The sequence below is a fragment of the Tiliqua scincoides genome, chromosome 11 (genome assembly GCF_035046505.1).
Source record: "Tiliqua scincoides isolate rTilSci1 chromosome 11, rTilSci1.hap2, whole genome shotgun sequence".
NCBI classification, from domain to species: Eukaryota; Metazoa; Chordata; class Lepidosauria; order Squamata; family Scincidae; genus Tiliqua; species Tiliqua scincoides.
In genome coordinates this window covers 12,964,457-12,986,182 of record NC_089831.1, presented here as the reverse complement: position 1 = coordinate 12,986,182, position 21,726 = coordinate 12,964,457, and the positions used below count along the sequence as shown (strand labels likewise).

General features: G+C 46.4%; 1 protein-coding gene and 2 pseudogenes across 1 annotated transcript in view; 1 reads left to right on the top strand and 2 right to left on the bottom strand.

Moving 5' to 3' along the window:
* Window positions 1–21,726, bottom strand: part of CAMK2B (calcium/calmodulin dependent protein kinase II beta) — a 222,599-nt gene that overhangs the window by 140,130 nt on the left and 60,743 nt on the right. The window lies entirely within an intron of this gene.
* Window positions 1,465–1,585, top strand: LOC136662617 (5S ribosomal RNA; annotated as a pseudogene).
* Window positions 9,891–10,009, bottom strand: LOC136662779 (5S ribosomal RNA; annotated as a pseudogene).

The following is a 21,726-nucleotide window of genomic DNA, read 5'->3' as shown; positions in this document are numbered from 1 at the left end:
TCTGAGGGGATTAGCAAGCTTTTTTCTGTTCCGTTTGTATTCATGTTTTGTATTGTGCTTCAATGTGTTGTTTTTTTCCTCGCTAAAAAAAGTTTTTTCTGGACGATGGTTTTTAAATCTTTAGTACTAAACACTGCCACCGGAGCTAATCGGTCTCAGTGGTCCGCTAACGGCTTTTTTTGAAAAATCAATACCATGGTTAAATGGTACACTACAGAGAGAAGTCATGTGAAGAGGAAAGATGTTCTGGGTCAACCGTCCAGAGGCACTGGGCAGCAATTTGCAAAATGGTCTCTGCATAAGTAGGCCCTAGGCTTTTGTAAACACTGCATGCTGCTCAGAGACACCTGTGGCCGGTGAGGTCCACACCTGTAGATAGTGTATGGCGACAGGTATTATCAACTTATTTATTTCTATATCACCTTTTAAGACTTTTCAGCCCTATGTTGCATATATGCAACAAGGACAAAATGTGTACACCTGCGGGCCAGGCAAACATGGGGTCAAAAAGGAAAAAAAAAACTTTTCCCACAGTAGGGCACAACAGTAAGGCAACTTTTTGGGGGGACAAAGGTTGGGGGTAGAAACACTATAGCAATTCAGAAACAGGAGCCTGCCTACATCTCCTTTGGGTTGCAGCTTGTCCAGGGCTCTCCAGGGCTTCAGGTGGATTGCCTGTCCCCAACAAGATCCCAACCTGAAAAGGAACAATGGAGATGGAAGCATCAGGTATCCAGCCAGTGGCATTACTAGGGGGATGCGGATCTCATCGGGTGACACCACGAGTGGCCAAAATATTGGAAACCTTTTGGAAAGTTTGTAATTATGAATAACATCATGTTCTATATCATTGAATTTCATGTAGAAAGCAATGAAACAAAAACGATGCTGAATTATCTGCATGCTGTCAAAGGTTGTGGCCAATTAACCATAAAAAGAAAACACAACTGCCTTATGTAACAAAGAGTAAATTTCTTTAACTCAAAACTGACCAATGAGACTGATTGTTCTGAGAGCCAATGAGGTGTTGTCACGACACAGCAGGGAACCAATAAGATGTTAGTATGAGTCAGCTCTCATGTCCATGTATCAGAGTTAATACTAGAACTCTTATTCAGCTGTGTGAGTGCCATCAAGTTGGCTACTGGTTTTTTGCTGGGTTACTGATTAGTTGGGTGACCTGTACTGTTATACAGGGTGACCCAAAAAAAGCAGAACCCACAAATCTTTGAATAAAACTGTTAATTTTAATTTGTCTTCTTTTTTCTTTCAGGGTATACAAGTCGACTTTGTGCATGAAATATTGGAACAATAATCTTCCCCAATATGTCTTGGTCAACCAAGGAAAAGACATTTTGAAGTTTACCGGACCTTTGTAGGATTTAATAAAAATTTTATGGGTTCTGGGTTTTTTTGGGGTCACCCTGTATATTAAAAACAATATAAATAATTAAGGTTAATGGGGGTGACACCAAACTGTTACCCTGCACATGCCCGACCTCATCTGATCTCGGAAGCTAAGCAGGGTCAGGCCTGGTTAGTACTTGGATGGGAGACCGCCTGGGAATACCAGGTGCTGTAGGCTTATACCATAGTCTTTCGAGACTGGGTTGCCAACCATAGTGATGCCGCCACTGCATTTAGGCTGTGCATATTATACTGTAATCTATTCTGTATGGTCCGGTAAAGGAGGAACTCCATCATGTGGCTGGCACAACGAGCTCTCGCACTGGGCGACGCCTCTGTGTCCAGCTCAGGTAGCTCCTTCTTTCTCCCACATCCCCAAGTCAAATGGTGCCTGGGAGGCTGCCACAGAGAAGGGCTTGATTGGCCTCTTGGGCAGGAAGGGAGGAGGAGTTGCTTGCCTGGAAAGGGTGTGTAGGGTACCACTGCCCAGCTGCCTGCCAACTGGTCAGATTGCCAGTGCTGTACTTTCACCCCAGTCCGAACCCTGGTAAAGTAGCAGTGGTGGGGATGCAGTGGGTGATCAGGTACCCAGTGACTGGCAGCAGTGAGCATGTCTTTCTCCCACCCTGCTCTGGCCCCCAACAGATAAGCAGGAGGGAGAAGAGGTGGGGGACAGTGAGTGATGTCTGCCCCCACACACCAGGGGCCCCAACCCAGCCACTGGCCAAGGGCCCAGGACACTGCCATTCTCTATCATTGTGGCTCCAATGCCATACACTCCCTTGCAACTACTGTCACAGTGCTCATTCCTTCCAGGCCTGGGATTTTCTCCCCGAGAGTCAAGACCTCTGTCTAGGTGACAGTTACTCTTAATTTAGGAATCTTTCATGCAAACAGCTCCAGGAGCTATCGCATTTCGCTATCTAAATATTTTGCCCAAATCCATTTGCTTAGTGATAGCTTTCAAATCCGAAGCTCCCCAGTTACTTGTTCCATTCATTGATTAGTGTTCTTATTTGCTCTTTGCAAATGAGATCAGGTCAAGTTCTGCATTCTGTCAGTCTCCTTTTGTTCAACTAAATCCTCTGAATCTTTGTCAAGAGTGAAATCCAGCAGTGGCTCAGGTCCAGAGGGATTTTTTTGCATGTCTCAAACGGCCCCATCCAATACATCCGCCCATTGCAAGGAAAACGCACCCCAGGTTGAACCCACACATGAAATATGTGGATGAAAGTGGGGCTAATGCAGGTTGCCTCGTTCAAATGAACCAGGGGCAGTGTTAGCATGAGGTTTCTCCACTTTCATTATGCACATAGATTGCTACATTCTGGGTATGCGAGTGAGTAAATATAACAAACCATTTTGGAGTAGCACTTTCCCAGCATAGGGATATAGTACGCAGTGCATCTTTTGCTGCATACGTCCCAGCTACTCACCACTCAGCTGTGTCACTGCAGGCCTGGGTCATACATCACATGACACCATATGCTTAATCAGGGTTCAGTGAAACATTCATGAGTCTCAGACTTTGCATCTTCACTCCTCCCCCTTGCCACAGGAAAGAAGGAAGTTCCTGATTTAGAACAAACTGAGGTTTGCTCCAATGTCTGAACCCAGCAAATCCTGGCTTGGTCTAGCCACAGTTTGCAAACAAGCCAGGATCTACAAGTAGGTAAAACCATTTTAAATCAGGTGAGTTATAACTTCAAGTGACATACAAGAGCATCAGCGCCAACTCCTTCCAGTGATAAATTAAGAACTCCAGTCTTGGCAGGCTTGCCCACTGTGGCTGAAGCTATTCCTGAGTCCCACCCCCACCCCCAATATAATATAGGGTTGAACATTCCTGGAAACCCTGATAAAATCTCCAGGACTGTTTTCAAGTCACCTGAAGATTGAGGCTGGTTCCTGGAAACTCCAGGTCAATCTTGGAGAGCTGACAACCCTCCCCCCCCCCCTCCAAATTTTGGGCAATATCTGTGCTATCGCTCACCCAAATTGCAGACTGAGGTTCCGGTATGATTAGCATGGGTGACATAGCCCGAAATAGAAACTTAGCACAAAAGATAGTTGATATGCCTTATTTGCAGTGACCATGCCCTCTGCTATGCACGCCTTCCAGTTTAGCACAACAGTCTTTGCTCCTTGGATGCCCGAAGTCAGTTACAAACAAATGACCTCTTTCCAGCCCTGAGGGGTTCTGTCATTTTGAAGTTCTGCTGAGCTCATTATTACTGAATGGGATATCGCCCATTAGGCTTTCCCCAAGTATTGATTTAAGGCTCAATGCTCCTCTGTGATCAAGCGGAAAGAATACCATTATTGCTAATCAAGTGGGGATAAGAATAGTCGCTCAGTTTGGCTGTACTTGTCGTAAGAGGCGACTAAACAGCCACCCGGTAGATGGGACTCCTGAGCCTGGGAAGGCAGCTCATCTGAGAGAAGGAAAACTGTGATCCCAAACCTCCACTGCCTTGTGGCTACATCCAGTTCTGGAAAAGGCTTCAGGAGTCAACCTCGAGGCAAAATCCGCTGAGTCCCTGAGGCAGTTCGTGGCTGAACACAGTCACATTCTGGCAACTCTTGCGACGCCGCTGGAACCAACCGTATTGGCTTCTGCCTTTCCACTGGACCATTTCAGCGACGTGGAGAGGGGGGATTTGCTGCCTGGGTAACAGCCTATCCTCCATACCTACTTTACCCAGGCTTCGTGCACTGGAGAGGACACTCTGTTCCTGAACCACCATTCAGAGCACGATACCAGAGTCTTCCGAGACTGAAGGAAGGGAATGATCAGGAAAAGTAGGCAGTTCTGTGGAATTGCCCACAATGCATAGCAAGATTGTTTCAAGGGCTTGTTTCAAGGACATAGGCTGCAAAACACCCAAGTTCAATCAGTGGCGTCACTAGGGTATGTGTCACCCGGTTTGGGAGGCCAGAGTGCCACCCCCATGATGCACCTCCTCCCATGCAGTGGGCAGGCAACGCCCTGGGTGGTGGGCATTGCGATGCACCATTGCCCCACACACACTGGTTTTTTGGCTATAACGTTTGATAGAATAGAGATATTTCAATGTGTTTTTTTATTGCATTCTGCGAGAAATTACACATTGAGCGATATATAACTTGATGGCATTATTTGAAAATACCAAGATTTTAAAAATTTTTGGCAAGTAGTGGTGTCACACACACACACCCCCGTGTGCGTCATTTGGTGATGTGACCACACCACACTAGAGACACCACTGCATTCAATATCTAGTAACAAGAAATGTAGGCTGTGGTGAGCAGTCTTGATTTCCCCTTATTTCTTCAGCTGTTTCAACCTTCTCCCCTCAGAGGCTCCTGTGATACCTCAGCATCCTAAAGAGACTGGAGAATGATTTAGAGGCGGTAGCCATGCTTGCCCCAATGCTGCTGTGGTCTGCCCTTCTGACCCAAAGACCAAGAACTTGATTTTGACAAGCTCATTGGATGGTGAGGTTCACCTGATTCCCAAGAACAGGCATGTAAAGGGCTCAGATCACACATACACAAATAAAGCCTAGTAAATCCCCACAAGTTAGAAAAAAAAACATTCATGCACACCATTTGATGCATTTGCCCTGGTCCATCATCAGGAGCATCAGCAATTGGGCTCATCTGCCTGCCCGGTTAGATGTGGGTATGAGGACCAAAAACCTGGACGAGTGTGACTGCTGAGGGACTGGAGATCTTCAAGCAGAGGTTTCACATGCACCTGCTGGAGATGCTCTAAGAGAATTTCCTGCTAAAGGCAGGGGGTTGGACTAGATGACCTTGTAGTTAATTCCATGAGTGCTTCGGGGAGGTGCGGCACCCAGCAAGCTTTGCTAGTGTTCAATTTATTTTCAACTTGCCTTTTAACCTCCATGTCCCCCAGTTCATCCGCACAAAACGTTCCTTTGCCTGCCTGCAATTCCTTACCTTTTCGCTCTTGCTATGGTGTTTTCTTAACTCTTTAATGCAACATTTTTTATCGCTACTATTTTAACCTGCCTTGACCTGCATGGAATTTCACCTTCCTGGCCAGCGGCCAGAATCAGACTCTACACTGCTAGAAAACAACTTGAGGTCAGCTGGTTTGTGCCAACAGTGTGTGAGGTCGTACACTGAGACATCACACTAGGGTCAGGGGTGCCTGCACTACACACCCAAGCTTGAACCTCTCCCCATCAGGTCAATGACTTCTACCACCTCAGGCAGCAGAATATCTATAGAGCCGCTATTTAGGCAAGCAGCGTGAAGCACGGAAACCAGATTCCACAGCACAGGCCATGTGCCTACAGCTTGGAGAGTGAGCATTACTTCCATCAAAGAAAGGCTCTCAACACTCGCTCAGGAACACTTGGCACCAGTTCTCTGCTCCTTTCCATTTTGTATTCAATCCTGGGGGCCAGAATTCTCGTAAATATATGAATGCATGCAGCTGCCTTCTTCTTGCATCAGATCCTACCCGGTGTGTGATCTGTGGAACTCATTAACACAAGATGCAATGACGGCACCTGACGTAGATGCCTTTAAAAGGAGATTGGATGGATTTATGAAGATTGGATGGTAAGAAAGGGCCATCACAGGTTACAGAATTTATGCAAGCTCCTGGTTTTAGAAGTAGGCTACCTCAGAATGCCACATAAGAACAGCCCCACTGGATCAGGCCATAGGCCCATCTAGTCCAGCTTCCTGTATCTCACAGCAGCCCACCAAATGCCCCAGGGAGCACACCAGATAACAAGAGACCTCATCCTGGTGCCCTCCCTTGCATCTGGCATTCTGACATAACCCATTTCTAAAATCAGAAGGTTGCGCATACACATCATGGCTTGTAACCCATAATGGATTTTTCCTCCAGAAACTTGTCCAATCCCCTTTTAAAGGCACCTAGGCTAGACGCCGTCACCACATCCTGTGGCAAGGAGTTCCACAGACCGAATACACGCTGAGTAAAGAAGGGAGCAAGGGAGCGGCAAGGGAGCGGCAACAGAATGCAGGTCTCTTGCTGTCTTGTGTGCCCCCTAAGGTATTTGGTGGGCCCCTGCGAGACATAGGAAGCTGGACTAGACAGGCCTTTGGCCTGATTGACAGGGCTCTTCTTATGTTCTTATCCTTGGCCCATAACTTGATTAGCACGTCACCCCTGTCATGGACCTCCTCCCATGCAGGGGGCAGGGCAACGCTCCAGGCGATGAGCATGGTGATACCATTGCCCAGCTCCGCTGGTTTTCTGGCTATAGCTTTTGATAGAATAGTGATATTTCAATGCGGTTTGTTTCATTGCATTCTGCATGAAGTTACACATCGATTGATATATAACATGATGGTATTATTCAAAAACACCAAGATTTTAAAAGTTTTGGCAAGTAGTGGTGTCACACACCCCCCATGCAACGTCACTGTCACCTAGTGCAGCCCGCATTCCCCACCCACCCCCAGCAATACCACTGGTGGAAATAAGCCTTGTGATTATTTTTTCCTCTGCCTCCGGCTGGGGCACCTTCCTTATGAGGAAAGGCTACGGCGTTTGGGCCTCTTCAGCCTAGAAAAGAGACGCCTGAGGGGGGACATGATTGAGACATACAAAATTATGCAGGGGATGGACAGAGTGGATAGGGAGATGCTCTTTACACTCTCACATAACACCAGAACCAGGGGGCATCCACTAAAATTGAGTGTTGGGAGAGTTAAAACAGACAAAAGAAAATATTTCTTTACGCAGCGTGTGGTTGGTCTGTAGAACTCCTTGCCACAGGATGTGGTGATGGCGACTGGCCTGGGCACCTTTAAAAGGGGATTGGACAAGTTTTTGAAGGAAAAATCCATTACGGGGTACAAGCCATGATGCGTATGCGCAACCTCCTGATTTTAGAAATGGGCTATGTCAGAATGCCAGATGCAAGGGAGGGCACCAGGATGCAGGTCTCTTGTTATCTGGTGTGCTCCCTGGGGCATTTGGTGGGCTGCTGTGAGATACAGTAAGCTGGACAAGATGGGCCTATGGCCTGATCCAGTTGGGCTGTTGTTATGTTCTTATGAGTGGAAATGAGTGCATCCTTTTCCTGCAATCTTTGTGCATGGAATAAATTCCCCCCAGCCATTGCATGGGCTGGGCAATGTCCAAGCAGGAGGTGGGATCGATCATTTGACAGGCAGGATTATTCTCATGCAAAAGGGTCATCTCAACAGGATGATTCACCACCAGATGCCTTTGCCAGGGGATCATCTCTGGGCTGTCCTTTGTAGGCTCTGCGGAGGTCTAAGGCAGAGTAATCACAGCAGCACAGCACTTCCACGCCTTCCCCAGATGCTAGCATGCAATGAGAGGATGAAAGAGAAATCCCTGGACCTTGCTGCCTGTTTCTCTCTCTCTATCTCTTTCACCAGGAAGCGAGAATCTGGCTCCAGTCTAGGAAACCCCCCAGAGCAGCTCTGACAAATTAGAGGCCCAGCAACATGAAGGCTAAGGCAGCTGATGGGCGTCCTCTAGAGCCAATCGCTGCTGAAGACAGGCCAGGCAAAGGCAACTATCTCAGGGCTCGGGGCTGTCAGTCAAACATGCAAGAGCTGTGTTCTTACTGGCAAAGGAGTGGAGTGGCGCAACTGAGCATGCTCCAGTCTACCTGCATTGCAGTGGCTCAAAGTGTCCTCTATTAACCCAGCTGTATGCTAATCCCATCATGCCATCCAGGACATTTATCAGCACAGTACCAGAGCCCAAGGAGGAAAATTTTGCTGTGAACACAGGAGGGTGGGTGACTGAATGAGGAAGGGGGCAGAGGGAAAGCAAGCTATGATCCCCAAACTGAAACACAAATGAACTGCTAGGGGGGAAAAAAAACCTCTGCAAGTGTCCTTCTTTGGACAATAAAGCAGGGAGGGGGGGAAGGGGTGCTCAGACAATTGGAAACCAGAGCAGAAAGGAGCGCTCTGAAAAGCCACGTGTAAAACTCCATGCCAAATCTCCATTCTACTGGCAGTTTTAAAGTTTACCAATTTGGGAAGATCGGAGGGCCACTTCCATGGTATTTTCCAATATGGAGGGGAAGGGTTGGGCTTGCAAAAGATCATAACAGACAATCTGGTGACCTTTTCACTATCTCAGTGGTTCTCAAGCCTTGGAGCACCAGGAACCACTTTTTAAAAATGACACCCTACCGGGACCCACCTAGCTTTACAAGACTTAAAAATATTATTTCTTGCTAGATCACCTTTATTTATTTATTTATTTATTTATTTATTTATTTGCGCAAAAAAAAAAAAATGCTCCATTTCTTATAACAAGGCAGCCCTAATGAATATCCTCAAGGCTTAAAGGGCTTAGTTATGTGATCCAGACTTCACCTGCCCCCACGACCTCTCGTTGACTGACCTGGGGGGGGGGGGGAAGAACACACCAGAAGATCCTCAAACATTGATTTTCACATATTGATGCAAGCTTGCAAACTGCAGGAGCTCAGCTGTTTGCAGGGCAATTAGCAGCTCTCTTGCAAACTGAAGGAGCTCAGCTCTTTACAGTGAGCAGCTATCTGATAGTTGAATACGCTCAAGGTTTGAGGCAATGTAGTTATCTGATCTTTCCATCAGCCATGTTTTCATTGGAGGCTCTGCGGAACCCACCAGAAATTGGGGTCATGGCCCACTGAGTGGGTCCTGACCCAGAGTATGAAATAGATTGCTCTATCTTGTCATGAGAACAACTTACTGGCAAGCACATACTGTCTACTTAGGCACAGGAACAGAGACAAAACAGAGAGCTGAACGGCCACTGGTGCTTGGCAGCATGCTTTCGGTTTTTCCCAGCAAGGATCTCATTTTAGGAAAGCAAAATGCAAAATATGGCATTTCCAATGAAAAGCCTGCTGGTCTCCATAAACACATTGCAAGCAACGCTCAAACTGTGGGGTTGATCTGGAGCTGGAAGCCTTTTATGGCAAGAAGGATGGTTGAGGCTTCTGCTTGAATACTGAACCAGTTGATGTTAACTGGTCCCAGTAAAACGGTAATGAGCCAAGGAAGTGCAGCCAAAAGTGGAGCACCCAGCTCTGGGGGCGGGGGGGGGGAGAGAACAGGCAAGCAGCAAGAAAAAGGGTCACACATTCAATGAGAGGAGTATCCATGGAAACACAGGTGGAAGTTCACAGATTCGAAGGGAGAGATGGCTGCTGAACATAGGGAGACAAAGCCCTAGGACAGTTGAGAGTATGCCTGGAGGTGAAAGGGCCCCTATTGTGCCATGGCTCTAGGCAACCAAGAAACTGCCGCACACAAACTGCCGTCAGAACAAACATACAAGCACATACAGAAAATGCTGGAAGAGTTTATGCAGGTAGACACTAAATGAATTAAAGAGCCAAAGTCTCAGAAATCAATCTGATCCAATGGGAAGCCAGGAGGAGGAGGAGGCAGCATTGGAACCCGAGTCAACTAGTTCTGGTTGGCAACCTTCTGTCTCGAAAGACTATGGTATAAGCCTACAGCACCCAGTATTCCCAGGCAGTCTCCCATCCAAGTACTAACCAGGCCTGACCCTGCTTAGCTTCCGAGATCAGATGAGATTGGGCATCTGCAGGGTAACATTATCAAATGTGGAACTTTTCCAGCTTGCGCAACTCTGCAGGATCTTCCTGACTTCACTTGGCAATTGGGGAGTCTCCCACTCCTGTCAATGCCTTGCCCAAATGATTGTAATTTCATAAGTATGTAACTGTGTTCTTCTTACCAAACGCTTGCCCAGTGAATTTTCTGTCCTTCCTTGCAGATCCTTGTCCTGTTAATTTGGATATCTTCAAGTCCCTCTTCCCTCTCACTAATTTTGCACACTTAATTTTGCAGTAATCAGACTGATGAACTGATTCTGGTCTCTGGAGACCTGCCACTCATCAGCTCCAAAACCTGACCGTCAGGCGGGAAGGAGTTCTCAAGGAATCTTGGGCACAGAGGGGTGTTATTTAGAGGTTCTATTGAACTATTAAAGCCATTAGCCCAATCTTCCTTCAGCTACTTCAATAAGTTAATTATACAGGATATCTCAAAAAACGTACACATTTCAACTTGGTCATATCCAACACAACGCTCAGGTGTTCCAAGAACGGAGGCAGTGAGGTTGGTGAACCCTCCCTCGTGATCTATGATAAACCAGTGCAGATGAGAAACCATGTTTCTCATGGCCTGGTTCCCAGAAAATAATCTAGATAGGCAATCACACAGGTAAGGGTGCAGGCACACCCCTTGCATGGTCAAGAATGGCTACTGAAACACTCAAACAACTCTCAGGGGAGCAATTGAAGAGATGCATGGAACCATCCCAGCACACACACTGGTGGATGTCTGCAGACCTCTTGGTCAATGTCAGAGGTGTATAGACACCAAAGTGAAATATTTCAAGTGCTTGATCTTAGCCATTGTCTAATAAACTAATTGGGTCAAGCAACTGGGTCAAGACTGCTTCTGTGTACACCATATACAATACATGTGTGAATTATATAAAGTGTGCGTTCATTTCCGGGGAACATGTGGGACAAATTGCTTGCTTTTGAATCTTTGACCAATCACTTCTTTGGAGTGACCTCTATTAGCATCTGTACCATTTGCAATTTAATAAAATGTTTATCATGTAAATATTATTCAACTGTGCTCCAAACTAAAAAAAATAATAATCCCAAACCATGTGATCTGCTGTTTGTGTATGGTGGGCCCAAGTTTCAAGATAGGAGAAGCTTCATGGGGAGGCAATCACAGAACACCTTCAGCATGTGGTTAGTTGAAACTGGGATCCATAAAAACATACAAAGAGCCCTGCTGGATCAGCCAAAGGCCCATCTAGTCCAGCTTTCTGTATCACAGAAAGTGGGCCACAAGAGACCTGCATCCTGGTGCCTTCCCTTGCATCTGGCATTCTAAGGTAGCCTGCTTCTAAAATCAGCATGCAATATGGTACCTCACCAGATCATACAATGTCTTCAAGGCAAGGCCTGAAGGACCCTTCAAGCAGCCAATTCAACATCTGCATAACCATACTGTGATTTACTTTGTCCTGAATCTCACACTAATATCCCAAACAGATACTATACCTGTGGACAGCATCATGCTGTTATATTAAACCCCTCAGAGGCTGCTATCTTTAGGAAGCCTGCAATACAGCCACTCATCTATCAATTCCTATACATTTAATATTCCTAAGCCAAAATATACAGTCACCAGACATAATCCACTATACGCTTAACTAAATAGAAATGAACCTTCCAATACTATGACTTAATAGAAGCCTGTACAGGAAGCATGTCGTCCCCAGGCAATTCAGCTCAGTGACAATGAGATTTAATGCAAAGTATAAAGAAACACCATATAAAGTAATATATGTGAGGATGCAATCCTAACCACACTTTCCTTGAGAGTAAACCCCATCAAACAAAACAGGACTTACTTCTGAGTTGACCTAGCTAGGATTGTGCCCTGAGTTACAGAAAACGACTGCCAAATGAACTCAGCCGCAAGACGGCAGAGCAGTCATAGGGCAAGCAGGCCTGAGTGCCTGAATATAAACAAATGTCCACTTCTGGGGGGGGGGGCTACAGAATGGGTGACTACCTATTCCCCACCCTCAATTTTTGATTAGTTCTTTAATCTTGGCCCTTTCCGAAGTAATCATTATTAAAGTGTATCCTGAAGCCAGGTTCTATCTCAGTTCCATCTTAAATGTCCAAGAGAAGATACCTTCAAGGTTTAGAGCAGCGTTTTTCAACTGCTGTGCCGCGGCACACTAGTGTGCCACGAGGCAGCCTCAGGTTTGCCGCTGGGCCAGAGGAGGCAGCAGCAGCTGTGGGTGGGAGAAGTGGCTGCTCTGACCCTCACGCAGCAGCAGCTAAAAAGGAGCAGCCACGGCTGCTTTGCATCTCCTGCTGTGAGCAAGAGGAAGGCTGCAACCCTATTATGGGGCTTACTTCTGAGTAGACACGCCTAGGATTGGGTATCAAGTCCCTTGTCTGCCTTGCGTGCTGATTGGTCAACCAGAAAAGCCTACAGGAGGTCTGGGTGGAGTGCGAAGGAGGGAGCCTGGGGCAGGCAAGCAGGTAGGAAGCCAGCTGCTGCGTCCACCAGCCTAAAAATGGGCTGGCTGAGGGTCCAGGAAAGACCCTTCTCCTTGCCACAGTTGCCTGCAGCTCCCCCAAGCGACCCTCCCTGCCTTGCCTTTGCCTTTCAGAGGAGGGGTGTTGGGCCACAATCCTATCCACACTTTCCTGGGAGTAAGCCCCATTGACTATAATGGGACTTACTTCTGAGTAGACACACCTGAGCTGGGCTGGGCTCAGGTTCCTCTTCTAGCCCCACTTTCTTGGGAGTAAGCTCCATTGACTATAATGGGACTTACTTCTGAGTAGACATGCCTAGGATTGGGCTTTTGGTCATAATTTTTTCTGAAATACAGGAGCAGGCAATGGGGGGGGGGGAGAATGTGAGGCACGTGATTTGGAAGGTGTGGACCAGTGAGGGGAGGGACAGTAGGAGAGGTGCTAAACGCAATTATGAGATGGGGGGGGAATGTCCCTGTGGGAGAGGGTGGGCGAGAGGAGAAGAGAGAAATGCTAATTGCCTGTTCCTGTATTTGAGAAAAAAGAGTGCAACCAAAAGCCCAATACTAGGCGTGCCTACTCAGAAGTAAGTCCCATTATAGTCAGTCGCACAGGCACATTCTGCCCCAAGTCTTTGGCTGCAATCCTAACCACACTTTCCTGTGAGTAAGCCCCACTGAACCAAATAGGACTTACTTCTGAGTAGACTTGGTTAGGATTGTGCCCTTTGCCATGTAATGATTTAATTGTATTAATTATATTAATTAAAAATTAATCGTAATATAGTAATTTAATGTAAGTAAAAAAATGGGAGTGTACCTTGACAATGTGCCGTGAGCTGAAAAAGGTTGAAAATGGCTGGTTTAGAGAAAAGTAACCACAGAGATAAAAGTATACTCAAGGCCCCAATACCTGTGATGGGATTTTTCTTTCTGTTTCAACTCTTCTCCCATTCTCTCCTACTCTTTAAAGTTACATTGCAACTTATAACTCAACTCCTGACTTGGTGAGGTTTTGCAAGGTAAATCTGTCAGTCTGGAGTCAACAGATTTATAAATATCTCGAAAAGGCCCAAAATAAAATCCCAAAGTGCGAGAAGCAGAAAAGCTGACACACCGAGTTAAGGTTCGGTGGCAGGGAGGAGCGAGAAGACTTATGGAGAGACTCATTTGGAAGTCTGATGAAAGTTGGGGAGGGGAGGCACCCAAAGGAAGTTTCTTCCTGAGAACAGAGCTGAAGAGAATGAAGTTCAGACATGAGATCTTTTGTGTGCTTAACTGAGAGTCCAAAAAAAAAAAAAAACCACACTTTTTTCTCCGGAACTCATGAGTTGCAATTGACAGGAAAGAAAATACGCCAGCCTTGACCATATTTTCAAGATACGGGAGAGCCCAATTGTCACATGGGCAGCCCTTACAAACAGTGACAGCTCAGCAGCTGAGAGAAGCTGATGGCGGTGCTGGGAGAGCCCAAGGGCCGAATTAAGAGCTTCTGGGGACTGCATCCAATACATAGGCCTCATTTTTAACACTCCTGCTCTACTCCCTTCGTTCCAGGTCTAGAGATATTTTAATTGCAGTCACACTGCAATTATGCAAAAAAAATGTCTAAGAGCCCAATCCTAGACACACTCTCCTAGGAGTAAATCCCATTGACTACAATGTGATTTACTTCTGAGTAGGCATGGATCGGATTGGACTCTATACTTCAAAAAGAACCAGCAAGACCGTTAGTGCTATTCTCTAAATTAATGCCAGGGGTTTTCAGCCTGTAAATACAGAGGTTTCATCTCTCTCCTTCTGCTACCAAATTGAATGGGCTTTCATTTGGAAATCTTTCCAGCTCAGTGGAAATTGTAATTGAAATGCTGGGCAACAGGTTTTTTGTGTGTTTCCTTCTGATTGCTGACTCGTGAAACCTGTTGCCAGGAGCAGAGGACATTTGAAGGGGCCACGCAAAGATAGCCTCTGCGGGTGACAACCAGGACTCTTATTGCCTTGGGGACTGCTCAAAGGCCTTGACATTTTTTACACGGGAGGATTCTACAGAAGAGCATTAATGCTTCTAAGAACCAGGGAATGTATTTTGCTGCCTCAGCTAGGAGACACTCAGGGCTGGTCCAACACTTCCTGGTGCCCAAGCCAGCGTGGCAAATGCCTCCCTCTTTCCTGGCAATATACCAACCACCTCCACTGCTGCTCCACCTCCATAGCTTCAAAAGGAATGAGGAGAATAGAGTGGAAGAAGAAACATAGAGAAGACAAGCATGCTGGGCTAGGGTGCTGAAGACGCCTAGCCTTTCACTTTCCACTTCTTCTTTCACATCATTCCCCGCTTTTGAGAAGCCAAGGAGTGGAGAAGGAGCAGCAGGGGAATAGAACCAGACAGAACAGGGGTGTCAAACAAAGCCCCTCAGGCCAGATGCACCTCCCCAATAAAGCTCTTTATTTGACCCCCCCCCCATTATAATTAGGCTCTCCCATAGCCACCCTTTCAGCAGCACTGCTTTTGCTGAAGCCCATAGAGGGCGAGATGAATGGAGGTCTCAGATAGCAAGGAACACTACAGAGGAAGGGGCAGATCAAGAGGTGTGAGAAAGGGAGATGCTGTCGAGGCGCTGGGAGAGCCGAAATTATCACGCCAGCAGAGCGATCTCGTCTGATCTCGGAAGCTAAGCAAGGTCAGGCCTGGTTAGTACTTGGATGGGAGACCGCCTGGGAATATCGGGTGCTGTAGGCTTATACCATAGTCTTTCGAGACTGAAGGTTGCCAACCAACCAGAGCTGAGACCCACCTCTCAGCTGCTGAACTACAAAGTGAAGCTACAGCAGAAGTGGTACTGCTGAAAGGGCAACCTGTGTAATAATTGGGCTCTCCCATATATTGGGAATATGATGAAGATTTGCAGCTAATGAGTTTCTGTGTGAGAACAAAGTGCTTATTTCTGGTCATCACCTGCTTGATGACGTCACTTCCTGCCCCCTGCAGCTGTTCAGCCCACTATATGAAACAGGTTTAGCACCCCTGAGGGAGAAGGTAGTCTCATTAACCCACCATGCAAGGAGATCTCTTGGGTTGGCCTGATGGACTGGCTGGCCCGTGACCAATTTTAAGTGAACTGGCTTCATCAAGAGGAAAAAAAAAAAGAAGAAGACGGATTATATAAAAGATTGTCTACATTTTACACCATTTATTGTTTAACCAAAGGTCATTTCAATGATTAAATATAGTAATTAACAAGGAAGCTCTGGAATCACAGCCTGCATTTCTGCAAAGCCTACTACATCAGGTTGAGACAATCTCCCAGACAGTTCAGCAGATTATCCTCGACAAAAGGATATTTTGTGCCGCTGTGGCAAATTGAGCTCCCCTACAAGTAATAAATTTGTAGCGGTTACTCCAAAGGAATCTCAAATCTTATCAGATCATTCCCATCTGATAGCCCGAGACCAGACAACAATTTCTTCAAAAGGGTGCTGTAGATATGGCAGGATCACAAATAAGTTGTGCGAGTCACATATTCACACCCTTTGATTAGACAGTTTCTGTTGTTTTTGTTATAATAAGGGCCAGCTAAATATTGAGAAGGTGTTTGAAATCTGTATCATAAAGGCCCAAACTCTCAGGGACAGTTTGAACTGCAGTAAGTTCTTGCAGGGGCAGGAGGTGGCAGCGACGCGATCTCCAGGATCACATCGCTCAAGGGGCTGCAGGGACTGTGAAGCACTCACCAGTCCCTGCAGCAGCCTTCCTGGGGTGCACGAAGCCCTGTGCAAGTGTCTGTAAGGCTCCCCACATCTTGAAAAGTGAAATTGCAGCGATCGTGCTCCACTTCTGCCAAACCGGGAGTGAAGCCTCAATTTGGGAACCACTGACTTAGAGTACGGTCAAATAGCAAACAGGCCATCAGAAGACACAACGGGCCGGGCAGACCCCCTGAACCCTCAGAACCTGTGGCAGCGATGGTGGTCACCATGCCATCTGGGGACAGTAGGGGGTCCCCCAACAACCTGGTCCCAGTAAGGGGAACAGAAAAGTAGAGAGTATAAAAGCCCAGTAAGGTCAGAAGCAACGTTCTCATGGTTTGTTGATTATGCAACCCAGTCCAAACTCAGGATAAATGCAGTCCTAGAAGAACAGAAAGCTTTGGCGACAGAAATTCAGGGAGTGCTATTTCATCCTTCATTACCACTTAGACATGTCACTCCAACATGACTCTATGTTACGGCTCAGGGGCTCCCGAGCTGTTTTATGTTGGTGTTGTGAGGCTGTCTGGAGATCATTTTGATCAACAAGGCGGGTCTAAATCTATAAATATCTGTGAGCCACCCTGAATGCTTCCCTGGCAGGAAGAGAAACGTGGGCTACATATAATGAAAAATTTTCTTACTTAGGAAAGACATTGAAATCAGCAATGTTTGCTTCGAGGGGAACGTAGGGAAGACTGGGTCACAGAAATGTCAGCTCCAACATTTTCTGAGGTTTCAGTACTTTAAAATTTAGTGGAGCCGAGCAGATTATGGAGTGACAGAGAGAGAGAAGAGAAACTGCATTACTTTTGAGCTTCATATAGTCCGCACGTCATCTCTGCAGGAAAGCTTTCCCTTCAAAAGAGGACAGTAGTTTTCCCTATGTACTTAAAAGCTTCTATCGCTGCAACCTATGAACTTGTCTTACCTAACTAACAAATTTAATTCATCCTCCGATTGCACAGACAGCATGCAATGCGTGGCTCAGAGATCAAAAGCAAGGAGGACGGCATCTGAACGAATGCTTTATATGGAGAGGAAAAAATCTAAACAGATAAGAACACAGCAATCAAATTCAACCTCACATAAAGCATTATGATCTTCTGCACAAGCTTGCCAACACTCATTCATGTATCCTAACAACATCCACGAGAAATGTAAAAATAACTTCCTGTTTTCCAATATGGTATTTGGAAGCAGAGGGTTTAAAAGCACAAAAAGAGTAAGAAATATTAACTAATTTTTTGGTACCTGATTCCCCGAGCTCTCAGCAATTTTCAAGAACTCTCATGGGTTGATTCTAGTTTCAGTTGTCAGAATTTAGGACACTATTGCCCTAAAAAATGTTAGCAGCTGCTAATCAGGAGATACCCAAGTTTAACAGCAATAATCTTGCAATCCTACACACACCTGGCAAGAAGTAAATCCTATTGCACTAAATGGGATGCACTTCTGAGTCAAGATTCTTAGCATTTTGTTCCATTAGGTCAGCACTGACTCCCACTATTACTCCTCGCGTGGGGTTGAGCATCTCAGGATGTTAATGAGGACCAAGTGCTGTATTAAGTACAGTAATATGTTTTATACAGCCACTTCCCTTAGCGCCGTTTCACTACAGCTCTCTTTATCATGGGTTGATTGAGACATAAATGACATCTCCTATAGCAAGGGTGTCCAAGGTTTTCGGCAGAAGGGCCACATCATTTCTCTGACACTGTGTTGGGGGCCAGGGAGAAAAAGAATTAATTTACATTTCAAATTTGAATAAGTTTACAGAAATGAATATATTAAAGATGAACTTATATGAATGAATGAAGGTCTTGCAATAGTTCAAGGCCTATAAAAGGCCTTGCACAAAGCAAGGCTGGCCTTTCCTTTGCTGCCGCTACTGCATCACAGACGTGAAACAACAAGCAGTGGAGGGAGCCCTCATCCCACAGCTCACACGAGAGGTCAGTCGCCCTCACCCTGAGAGCAGTTGCGTCAGGCCAGTGTGAGCTCCAACAAATCTCTGGAGGGCCAGAGGCTCATTGGAGACTGGGGGTTCCCTGAGGGCCGCATTGAGAAGCCTCGGGGGCCGCAAGTGGCCCCAGGGCCAGGGTTTGGGCACCCCTGTCCTATAGCACAGTTTCAGATAATACTCAGCTTTGGGGGAACTTTTCCCCCACATTACTGTAGGCGATTCCATGTGAAACCACAATTGCACTTGCAGAGGGTTAGGGAATACGGAAGGGACTTGGGATTGTCAACAATGTTTCCAAAAGGCTTGTAATTCTTGCGTGTGCATTTATAGTGCATGTGTTTTCATAAATATCGAATCAGAACCGATACGCTAATTTTTCCCAAACACTGGTGGCTAGCTCTGGCTGTATATTTGTTCCTCAACTGAATATTAATTGAGACTTTTAGCTGTTCTTTCCACTGTTCTGGGCAGGATCAATAGCTTGCTAATTGGTCTGTGATTACCGGAGTTATCCCACTTGCTGTTCTGAAAGCTTCTGCTGCAGTAGCAGCTTTACACCTCCATCCTCCACTGTGCCAAGTTTTGCTGCTAATCAGTATTCAGGAACTCACTTATACCAAGTTTGTTAAAATTCTTCTGCCCAAGTTTCAAATTTAGAAATGAAAAAAAAAACATGAAAAAGATCCAGAAAAAGATCATTTCAAGACTACTGGTCTATCTTATAGCAATAGCCAATGACAATTCAGCTTCTGCAATGAAAGGTCAAGGGGTGCTACTAGAGATTTCTAATGACTATACAGGACGTGCCTTTGTTATTCACTAGGGTTCCATTCCAGAACCCCCAGTGGATTTTAAAAAAATATATCAGTGGATACCAAATCAGTGGAAAAATAGCTTCAAATACCCACTTCCAGGTTTCTTGCTCCTCCATTGTCACTCCAGAATGCATTGATCATATACACTATACCGCATTCAGCCACTAGATGGGGTGAATAATGGAATCTAGTGGAATGAAATTTTAATTATTTTACAGCACAAAGGTGGGAAATTGGTTGTCACATTCAGCTGCATCAGCTGCAAATCAGAATTCAGGTCTGAAAATTCATAAGTTGAATGCTAGTGACTAGGGCAGCTTCTGTATAGGATTGCAGCTCTAGATCTGGAACAGTGAAGCAAAACACCTCCATAAAATGGGGGACAATGCAGCCCTCAACATCACGGAATATTGTTGTAGGCGAAGGGGTTATTTTGTGGTATTCATAACTTTTTGGTATTCTAAAGGGATCCATAAGCGCACTTGTGCTTCAGTGCTTTGGGAGAGAGGAGAGCTCAGTCCCCAACCAGGAAAATAAAGCTAAACAAATTTCACAAAATGGTGTTATTGAGAGAGGAAGACTTATAATCCTCATCCCCAGCAAGGGCATGGACACCAGCCAATAGGTCCCTGCGATGCTCACATAATTACATTATATATAATGTTCATTAGCGAAGTGCAAAGGGAGAACTCATCTTCCCAGCAACAAAAAATATTGCATGTTGAGTGCAAAGGAAATGCCATGTGCCTGGAACAAAACACCTCCTCAAGGGAACATATCCAATTTCTACACAGCTACCTGTTTATTGGACACATAAAAGGTTGCTTGGAGATACCGCATACTGTACTTCTGCTCTGCTGTTTGTCATTGCTTTTATTATTATTTATTGTTCTGTTGCTTTCACCATTCTCTTTCTCCTCTTTCTCCATTTTAAACTATTTTATTCTAATCCTTGTATTTCACTTTAACCACCTTGGATGTATGTCTCATCTTATGGGAGGAAAGGAAGGAATATAAATGTTTTAAAGGAAGAAATTAAATGCACAGGGACTCAACCTGTGCAAAGCTTTTTCTAAATCTGACATGGGACAAAAATGGAGACTATTCCACCACCACCACCACCCCATATTTTTGCCACAGACATAGAAAATGAAGCTCTTGTTTATATTAACACTGGTTAAGAGACATTGGGCCAATCCTATGGTCTGCACCGCACCTCCGTAAGGCACGTTTGCAGGGCTTACCACCAGGCTCCCCCCGGAGGTGGCTCAGCTCCGGCCAGCACTGAAGCCACCGCCTGGCGGGGGCCCGCGTTCTGGAGCTCGGCGGTGCCTGCGATCGCCGGGCTGTGGAACGGCAAACAGGGTGGGGACGGGGGCGTTCCAGGGAGGGGGGAGGCCAGCATGACACAGGGAGGGGGTAGGGAGGCCGGTGTGACGCAGGGAGGGGGGCGTGCCAGAGGTGTGCCTGGGGAGGGTGGGAGGAGGATCTGCGGAGGATCCTAGGTGCTCGTGGAGGCTGCATGCCTTACACAAGTGCCTTTACTTTAGTGGCGACCAAAGGGCACCGCTCAAAAGAGTAGCCCCATTGCGGGGCTGCCTCCCTTCCCCTACTCCCAAGGTGCCTCCCGCGGTAGCGCGGAAGGCGCTGGATTCGGCGGCAGCCCTCGTGGTGCCACTGAGCAGGGGCGCCCCGGGCAGCTCAGGATTGGGCTGCCCGTTAGGATTGGGCTGCCTGTAAGGTAATTACTGTGATCAGGACCAAGTATGTTGTTGGCATCCTTCAGTCTCGGAAGACTATGGTGTCACGCTCTGAATGGTGGTTCTGGAACAGAGTGTCCTCTCCAGTGCACGAAGCCTGGGTAAAGTAGTTATGGAGGATAGGCTGTTACCCATGCAGCAAATCCCCCCTCTCCACGTCGCTGAAATGGTCCAACGGAAAGGCAGAGGCCAATACGGTTGGTTCCAGCGGCGTCGCAGGAGTTGCTGGAACATGACTGTGTTCAGCCATGAACTGCCTCAGGGACTCCGGCTCCGGATTTTGCCTCGAGGTTGACTCCTGAAGCCTTTTCCATTACTGGATGTAGCCACAAGGCAGTGGAGGTTTGGGATCAGAGTTTTCCTTCTCTCAGATGAGCTGCCTTTCCAGGCTGACGAGTCCCATCTACCCGGTGGCTGTTTAGTCGCCTCTTACGACAAGTACAGCCAAACTGAGGGCCTATTCTTATCCCCCAGGCCCCAGGGGGCTCAGGACCAACTAACATGTTACAAAAGAGTGAGCAAGCTTCAGTGCTCTAAAATTCTTCTTCAGAGGCAGAAAACAAATTTGGGGGGGCTGTTTAGGAAAAAGTGAACATGATATTGAAGTCCAACGTCTGTAGCTTGTAAACATTTTGAAATGGAGTGCAAGAGGTACCAATGATACTAATTAACATTTGTAAGTGCTTCCCATATTTTAATGTGATGAGCCAATGATGGTGATATTATCACCATGAGAGCCAGGATCGTGTATTGATTTAGGAATTGAACTGAGACCTGGAAGATCCAGATTCAAATCCCTGTTTGGCCATGAAGCTTCCTGGGTGGCCTTGGGCTAGTCACTGTCTCTGTATCACCTACCTCACAGGGTTGTTGTGAGGACAAAAGGAGGGGAGGAACCATGCACACCACCCTGAGCTCTTTGGAGGAAGGGTGGTATAAAAATGTGAA